Raw genomic sequence first — 9375 nt, forward strand, 5'->3', positions numbered from 1 at the left:
AGGAGATCAGCCCTGGGATTCTTTGGAAGGAAGATGCTGAAGCTGAAACTCCAGTACTTTGGCCACCTCATGCGAAGAGCTGACTCATTGGAAAAGACTCTGATGCTGGGGGGGATTGGGGGCAGGAGGAGAAGGGGACGACAGAAGATGAGATGGCTGGATGGCATCACTGACTCGATGGACGTGAGTCTGAGTGAACTCTGGGAGTTGGTGATGGACAGGGAGGCCTGGGGTGCTGTGATTCATGGGGTCGTGAAGAGTCGGACACGACTGAGCGACTGAACTGACTGAACTGAACTGACTGATATCTGCATCTCATGACTGTTCATTTTTTTCAGTATTTATTTACTTGGCTGCACCGGGTCTTAGTCGGCATGCAGGATCTCAGGTCGCAGCAAGTTGGATCTAGTGCCCTGGCCAGGAGTTGAACCTGGGCCCCTGCATTGGGAACTCAGTCCTAGCCAGTGGACCAGTAAGGAAGTCCCTCACAACCCTTATTTCAATCACACCTGTTGTGACAGAGCGCGGGATGGAAAGTAATTCCTAGACACTGAGTATTTCAGAAGGGAGTAAGTTTACTAAGAGCAGGGAGCAGAGATAACGAAGCAACTTCGAATGCAGCCTGCTGACCTGACAGCCCAGGGAGAGTCAACAGTTTTCGTGGGTTAGTAGCCAATTTTTATAGCCTCAAGAGAAAGAAAATTCCTGCTGAAAGGTTGGCATTAAATGATTGGTTAGGGTGCTATAAGGATCAGGGAGGTGGCTTAGACAGTAAAGAATCTGCCTGCAATGAAGGAGACCCAGGTTTGATCCCTGAGTCAGGAGGATCCCCTGGAGAAGGAAATGGCAACCGACTCCACCATTCTTACCTGGGAAATCCCATGGATAGAGGAGCCTGGTGGGCTACACTCCATGGGGTCACAAAAGAGCTGGACATGACAGAGTGACTAACACTTTCAACGTCCACTTTCTAGGACGCTGTAAGGTGACTGCTGGAGTGGGCATTTTTGCCTAACTTGGGGTCAGGATGGCTGCTAGTGGTGATCAGGGTGGAGGGCTTTTGGCAACGGTTACAAAGGGGCTCAGTCAGCTTCAAAGGTGACCTTGGCTCTAGGCTCCGCTTCTGTGGCCTTGGTGTCAGGCCCCGCACCTGCGGCCTGGGGACAGGACTCCACAGTCCCTGCAGAGTCCCTTTTGCCATGTAAGGTAACACCCCCGGGTCTGGGAATCAGGACTCTGGATTCATTTCCTCGGGCTGCCATAACAAAGCACCACAAACTGGGGTGCTTAAAAAAAAGGAGACATGAACCATCTTGCAGCTCTCCAGAGGCCAGAAGTTGGAGATCAGGCGTTGGCAAGGCCGTGCTCGCCCTGCAGGTGCTGGGACGGTGTCCTCTCAGCCTGCAGCGGTCCCTGCAGACTTCGGTGTTCTGTGGTCGCAGCCCTGTCACGTGAATCCTCTGCCTCACATCGTCCTCCTCCTGTGTACGTGTGTCCAAACTTCCCTTCTTATAGAGACACCAGGCGTGTTGGATTAGGGCCCACGCTGATGATCTCATCTTCACTTGGTTGCATCTGCAAAGACTCTAGTCCAAATAAGGTCACAGCCTAAGTTCCTGGGGTTAGGACTCCACCAGGCCTTCTTTGGGAGGACACAATTCACTCCATAACAGACGTGGACCTCTTTGGGGCCATGATTCTGCCTCCTCCAGCTCCACCCCCAAGGACTGGCTGGCATTTAAGGCAGGAGAAGCACCGGGCACCTTGAGCAGATGCTGTCTCGCCTCCCAGTGCCCTTCACAGTAGGACCTCAAACGCTGATTCTCATGGGAGGTGATGGAACCAAGGGAGTGATGGTCAGACCCAGGGGAAGACGAGGAAAGGTCGCCAACCAAGGTTACCACAGGCAGAACTGGTGCAGGGTCCCAGGGCTCCAACTCCAGGTTCTGGTCTCTGCATTCAGGACCCGGCTTAGAAGGGATTTCGAGAACTGGAAATATCCACAATCAGGAGCCCTCGGCCTCTGGCAGCCCAGCCACACGCCCCAGTCTTCAGCTTGTGATGTTCTTGACGGCTCAGTACTCAGCTGTCCTGGACACAGGGACCCCTGCTCGTAAATCCCGCTCTCCCCTGGACAGGAGCTGGTGAGGCTGTGGCCCAGGACAGCCCGCCTCCCTCTGCCTCTCAGCTCCGCACATTGGACTTTTGAGGTCGTCTTCCTGCCTCTCAGAGGACACGGATTCTGATCCTAGCGATAGGACTTCCAGGAGCATCAGGAGACCGCCCCCCAAGCTGGCCCTGCCTGAGGGTCCCAGGCCAAGGGCAGCAGCTGAGGCCCCAGGTTCCAGATCATGGGTGGGCTGGGCCCCATCCCCCAAAGGACAGGATGCTGCAGCGGGCAGCAGGCAAGAGGACTCGCAGGGGGCGCCACAGTCCCAGGTCCAAGGCTGGACGAGCCACGTTCCCCCTGGGTGACCCCAGCCCGCTCCTCTGTCGGCATCTCTTCTGCCTGTGGGGACAACCAGCCACTCACCACATCCCTGAGGACCAGCTGTCCCATCCAGGGTGCCCAAGTGTGGGACATGCCAGCTTGAATCCCTCCCCCACCTGTTCACTTCCATCCTGCGGACGCAATAAACTTCTATTCAAAGGGGAAAATGCAAAGTGGAAAAAGTACATTTTTCCTTCATCCACTTTAATGGAAAAAAACTGATTTGTGAAAAATGAAAATAAAAATTTTCATTTTTATTTGGGGCAATTTTTGTTCTCCTTTTAGACCTTGCTACGGTAGCTCAGCGGTAAAAGAATGCACCTGCAGTGTAGGAGCTGCAGGAGGCATGGTTTCAATCCCTGGGTCAGGAAGATTCCTTGGAGGAAGAAATGGCAACCCACTCCAGTATCCTTGCCTGGAGAATCCCATGGACAGAGGTGCCTGGCGGGCTACAGTCCATGGGATCGCAGGGAGTTGACTGAGCACACACACAGACTTCACTAGGACAAACAAGAGACATAGAATCCCTTCCACCCAGTGGGCTTCCCCGAGGCTGTTGTGACACCGAGCAGGACCCTGGGGGAGCCTGAAGCTGCCCGGGCCTGGCGATGCTTATCGCAGCAGCCCATCGTGGCTGGCTGGGCCCAGACTCGGGCTTTGAACTCCAAGGCTGGCCCTTCTCCCTTCCCAACAGGCCTGGGGACAATGAACACAGACCCTGTGTCCCCAAGACCTTCCTGAGTGGACGACGCGGTGTCCAAGACCCCTCCCTTGCCTCCAGCCTCCCTCTGCCGAGCAGCCCAGCTGGATGGAGCCAAGGTGACCCCACGCCGGCTGCCTCCCCTCCCACAGCCACATCTGGGCACAGGAGACACTTGCCCCAATTCAGGAGCCTCCCAAGGATGATGGCCAAAGCCTTCTTCTGGCATGCTAAGTTCCCCAGCATGAGTCACACCCAGGCCACCGTCACTCTGGGCCCCCGGCATGAGTGACAATGAGACGCCATGCATGTTGGATTAGGGCCCCCGCCCCCGATGATCTCATCTTCATTTGGCTACATCTGCAAAGACTCTAGTTACAACTTCTTCTAGATCACCAACAGGTGATCACTGTCCCTGACGGCCAATGCCACGTGGGCTGTGACTGGGCTCCGACCTTGAGCTTGGTTAGCAGCAGAATCCTCGGCCCCCAGAGTGAGAAGTCATATTGCCGGTGTTACAGATGAGGAAACTGAGGTGGGAGGGGCTTCACAGGCTTCCCAAAGGGGTAAGAAACAAGGCTGGGTGCCCATGTCCCCGAGGTCCCCGTCATTCTCTGCCCCCTCTCAGTCCAGGGTCAGGTGACATGGCAGTGTGGGGGGGCTCCTCCCGCCCTCCAGGCTTGCTGCCCATCCTGTCCTTCTGCAGCTGCCCAGCCTCACCTGTGATGACCAACATCAGGATCAGCCTCAGGACTTCAGCTCCAGGAGGGTCCAACGCTGGGGCCCACAGAGGGATCATCACCTGTCACCATGAGGCCCAAGAAGATGGCAGGGATCATCACCTGTCACCATGAGCCCAAGAAGATGACAGGGATCATCACCTGTCACCATGAGGCCCAAGAAGATGGCAGGGATCATCACCTGTCACCATGAGCCCAAGAAGATGACAGGGATCATCACCTGTCACCATGAGGCCCAAGAAGATGGCAGGGATCATCACCTGTCACCACGAGGCCCAAGAAGATGGCAGGGATCATCACCTGTCACCATGAGGCCCAAGAAGATGGCAGGGATCATCACCTGTCACCATGAGGCCCAAGAAGATGACAGGGATCATCACCTGTCACCATGAGGCCCAAGAAGATGACAGGGATCATCACCTGTCACCATGAGCCCAAGAAGATGGCAGGGATCATCACCTGTCACCACGAGGCCCAAGAAGATGACAGGGATCATCACCTGTCACCATGAGCCCAAGAAGATGAAGGCCGCGTGACACCTGACGGTTTGAAAGGTCTCCGCTGCTCATCTCAGTCCCCCTGGGGGCCCCAGCCTGGAGCTCTGTCCAAAGCAATTCCCTTTTGAAGTCAGCTCTTGTAGCCAAGGTGTTACCCAAGCTTTTAATTCGCAAGGTAGGGATCTTTTGGATTAAAAAACTGTAAGTCCCCAAAATTCAGCCCCAAAAGTTTATGCCATACATGAGATGTTAGGAATATCTGGGGAGGTTCCCACTGGCCAGTCCAAGGATCAGATGAAGCACATCAGAAATGGGTGAATTCCTGAGTCTCTTATGAAAACCCAGCCATATGCTTCCCTGGTCACATCTGGAGGTTGGTATGACAACTCATGTATCTGAAAACTGATGAGGGAATGGAAAGAGTGAGCATTTAAACCAGCTTTTCTGTTGTTCTTGTTGTTCAGTTGCTAAGTCGTGTCCAACTCTTTGTGACCCCATGAACTGCAGCACACCAGCTTCCTCTGTCCTCCACCATCTCCCAGAGTTTGCTCAGATTTATGTCCATTGAGTCGCTGATGCCATCCAACCATCTCATCCTCTGTCAGCTCTTTCTCCTCCTGCCCTCAATCTTTCCCAGCATCAGGGTCTTTTCCAATGAGTCAGCTCTTCCCCTCAGGTGGCCCAAGTATTGGAGCGTCAGCTTCAGCTTCAGTCCTTTCAGTGAATATTCAGGGTTGATTTCCTTTAGGATTAACTGGTGTGATCAAAGCAATGTCTCTGCTTTTTAGCTTTCCTTCCAAGGAGGAAGCATCTTTTAAGTTTCATGGCTGCAGTCACCGTCTGCAGTGATTTTCTTTCCAAGAAAAGAAAAATCTGTCACTGTTTCCACTTTCTCCCCATCTATTTGTCTGAAAGTAATGGGACTGGATGCCATGATCTTAATGTTTTGAATGGTGAGTTTCAAGCCAGCTTTTTCACTCTCCTCTTTCACCCTCATCAAGAGGCTTTTTAGTTCCTCTTCACTTTCTGCCAACAGAGTGTAAGGACCACATTTTAGGTGATGCAGGGAGTTCTTGTTTACTGGGAAGCAGAGGTCAGAATGGCCAGATTAAGACACCATCCATTTGCAGCTCCTAATGAAATAATGGATCCAAGATGCTCAGAGGCTGTGGAAACCACTCGGAGAAGAGCAGAGTGAGAGCAGCCGGCAGGTGAAGGGGAGGGTGGGCCTTGCTGGGGTCCCAGCTCCATCCCCGAGGGCAGCAGGACCAGTCAGAGAAGCAGGGGGTTGGATGCTGGGAAGGAACTGGCATTCGTTCTGTTGGCTGTAACGCTGTACTGAGAGGTGCATATAAGCGTCTTCGTGTTTAGGAGTGAAATGATACAATACCTGGGATTTACTTTAAAACATTCCAGAAGAAAAGACAAAAAGCGGGGTACTGGGCCTGATTAAACAAGAACAGCAGAACGGTGACAACTGTTGAACCTGGGAGACAGGAACCTGAGGGCTTGCTGCACTCGTCTCTCTATTGCTTATCGCTTTAAAATTCCGTCATGAAAATGGAACATGAAAAGAGAAGCAGAATTAGAGTTGGAGGTCCAGGCAGCGGCCTGATGGACAGAAGTGAGCCTCCAAGGCTGGAGGGTGGGAGGACAGGCAGAGCCCAGAGTGTGTGGCCGAGGGGCAGTGCCAGCCCCAGCCCAGGAGCCACCTGAGACCTGGGCAGCACCCACAGCCCATCAGGCGCCCTCTGAGTGGGGCACAGCCATCTCCTCGGGATGCTCCCAGGGAGGGTGGCTCCTGTGCACTGAGAACTTGGGCGTCCAGGGAGAGCTTCAGGGTAAAGCCAGGCATTGTCCCCCAACCCACTCCCCTTGGCCTCTGAGTCTGCCCGCCCCCATTATGGTGCCCTGGAAGGATGCGGCAAGCAGACCGCATAGCCCTGGGTTAGGAAGCCCATGCCCCGGGAGGTCTCCCAGTGTGGGGAGCAGACACCATTCCCTTATTCATAAGGGAACCGCCCTTCCCACTCCTCAGAGTGAGGCAAGCGAAGGTTCTCCGTGGATTCCAGAAGGGAGATAAAACGGGAGAAGGAGGATGAGTCAAATTCAGTTGAAGCTTCACCTTCCACCGGACAGAACTGAAAACACACGTCCACAAAACTCATGCATGGATGCTCACAGCGGCAAGCTTCGTGAGAGCCACACTACATTTGCATCATTCATAAATCCACAACATGTATTCATTGTAACCAATGTCCATTAGTAGATTATGGATAAACTGTGGTCCGTCCACACTGTGGAATATTACTCAGCCGTGAAGAAGGAATGGTGCTCTGGGGCTTCCCTGGTGGCTCAGTGGTAAAGAGTCCACCTGCCAATGAGGGAGACACGGGTTTGATCCCTGATCTCTGAAGATCCCTCATGCCACAGAGCAACTAAGCCGGAGCACCACAACTGCTGAACCTGTGCTCTAGACCCTGGGAGCCACAGCCGTTGAGCCCAAGGGCCCTAGAATTTGTGTTCCACAAGAGGAGCTACTGCAGTGAGAAGCCCGAGCACTGCAGCTAGAGAGCAGCCCCTGCTCGCCATAACTAGAGAAGAGCCCACGTAGCAGTGAAGACCCAGCATAGCACCTCCCCCCAAAAAAGGGAATGACCCTCTGACACAGGCTACAGGTGGATGGCCCTTGAAGAGCATTTTCAGTGCCCAAGGCCAGACACAGAAGGCCACGTATCTTATGATTCTGTGTATGTGAAATGTCCGGTACAGGCACCTCCCCTAAGACACAGCGGAGGTGGGGGTGTTGTTATCGGGTAGGGTTTTTGGGGCGAGGTGATGAAATATTCTGAAATCAGATGGTGTGGTTGCACAACTCTGTGAATTGACTAAAAACTACTGAAGTGTCATGCTTTTAGGGGTGAATTTTGTGGTATGTGGATGAGATCTCAGCTTTTTACAAAAACAAGCCCATGTGAACAGGTGCCCAGGAAACCCACGGTGCTACTGGGGGGTGGGGGTGGGGTCACTGGAGCGAGGCCCCGCCCCCTTACCCAGAAAGCAAGCCGGCTCGAGCCGCGCTGAGAGCCGCCTGACCCATCCCGGTCCTTTATCACACCCTGTCTTCCCCTCCCTTCTTGCATCATCCTGCTGCTCAAACACACCCAGAGCTCTTCTGACCCAGAGCTTTTCATCTGCCGTTTTCTTGGCGTGGAACTCACTTCCCCCCCACCCCCGAGCTCAGTATAATTGGCTCGCTCGCGCCATGAAGATCTCAGCACGGACCTGCGTGCGGGGGAGGGCTTCCCGCAGTACACTCTAGAGCAGTAGTGCCCTGAGCTCCGCTGTCCCACCTACGGCACTCAGCATCTTCTTGTGTCTTTGCTCATCTATTGCCTGGAGCTTCTTCAAGGCTGGATTCCCAGCACCCGGCACGGTCCCTGGAGCCCAGCTGGCACCTCCTAAATGCATGTTGATGAATGAATGAGTGATCATTGAACATACTGATATTCAGTACTTTGGCCACCTCATGCAAAGAGTTGACTCATTAGAAAAGACTCTGATGCTGGGAGGGATTGGGGGCAGGAGGAGAAGGGGACGACAGAGGATGAGATGGCTGAATGGCATCACTGATTCGATGGACGTGAGTCTCCGTGAACTCCGGGAGTTGGTGATGGACAGGAAGGCCTGGCGTGCTGCGATTCATGGGGCCCTGAAGAGTCGGACACGACTGAGCGACTGATCTGATCTGATCTGATCTGATGTGATATGCTACTGCTACTGCTAAGTCGCTTCAGTCGTGTCCGACTCTGTGCGACCCCATAGACGGGAAGCCCACCAGGCTCCCCCGTCCCTGGGATTCTCCAGGCAAGAACACTGGAGTGGGTTGCCATTTCCTTCTCCAATGCATGAAAGTGAAAAGTGAAAGGGAAGTCGCTCAGTCGTGTCCAACTCTTAGCGACCCCGTGGACTGCAGCCTACCAGGCTCCTCCATCCATGGGATTTTCCAGGCAAGAGTACTGGAGTGGGGTGCCATATATGGTCAATATCAAATACTGATTCACATTGAAAGGTTTTTTTTTTTTTTTTTTTTTGCACGATATGAGGCTTGTGGGATCTTAGTGCCCCGACCTGGGATCAAACCTGGGCCCTCCGCAGTGAAAGCTCAGAGTCCTAACCACTGGACTGCCATGGAATTCCCAAGGAATACCTCATCACCTAGAGAAGGCTTGGTTCCATTCAGGACTTTCACATCCTAAGAGGAAGATTTTCAACACCCTTATTACAAGTCAAATGGGGTCAAATTCCTGTCTCCTGTCCATGCAGTTGTCAAGGTTAAGGGTGTCCCCAGGGGGATCTTGGCCCCATCTGATTGGTGACAAGCGGAATCCAAGGGGCATGATCAGAAAGACCTGCTTCTTGTTTCTCCTCTGACTCCTCAACGTTTACTTAGAGGTGTCAGTTCTTCCCCAGCTTTGGAGGAAAACTTGGCCAGGCCCCGACTTCCCTGGACAGACAACAAAGTCTGGTTTCAGAAACGAGATGGAGTCTGCTGTCACAGACCGGGTGGGCGGTGATCTCCTCTTGGACTGTGGGCGTCTCCCCTCAGGCCTCTCCTCCTGCCTCCTCAGTAGTGGTAATTCTCACTTCAGAGCAGTGGGAGGAAGGGGCTTCTGGAAAGTTCTGACTGGATGGGCACCATCATGGATGGATTCACCCTCTCTGGGCCCGATGAGGGCTCACAGCTGACCCCTTCCCTGCAGAATGCTCATCTGTCCTTCAAAGGCCGCTGCTTGTTCCGTGGAAGGAAAGCTATGACAACAGTGTATTAAAATGCAGAGACACCACTTGGCTGACAAAGGTCCATATCGTCAAAGCTGTGTTTTTCCCAGTAGTCATGTACTGATGTGAGAGTTGGACCGTAAAGAAGGCTGAGTGCTGAAGAAT

Source organism: Bos indicus x Bos taurus, chromosome 29, assembly GCF_003369695.1.
Source record: "Bos indicus x Bos taurus breed Angus x Brahman F1 hybrid chromosome 29, Bos_hybrid_MaternalHap_v2.0, whole genome shotgun sequence".
NCBI classification, from domain to species: Eukaryota; Metazoa; Chordata; class Mammalia; order Artiodactyla; family Bovidae; genus Bos; species Bos indicus x Bos taurus.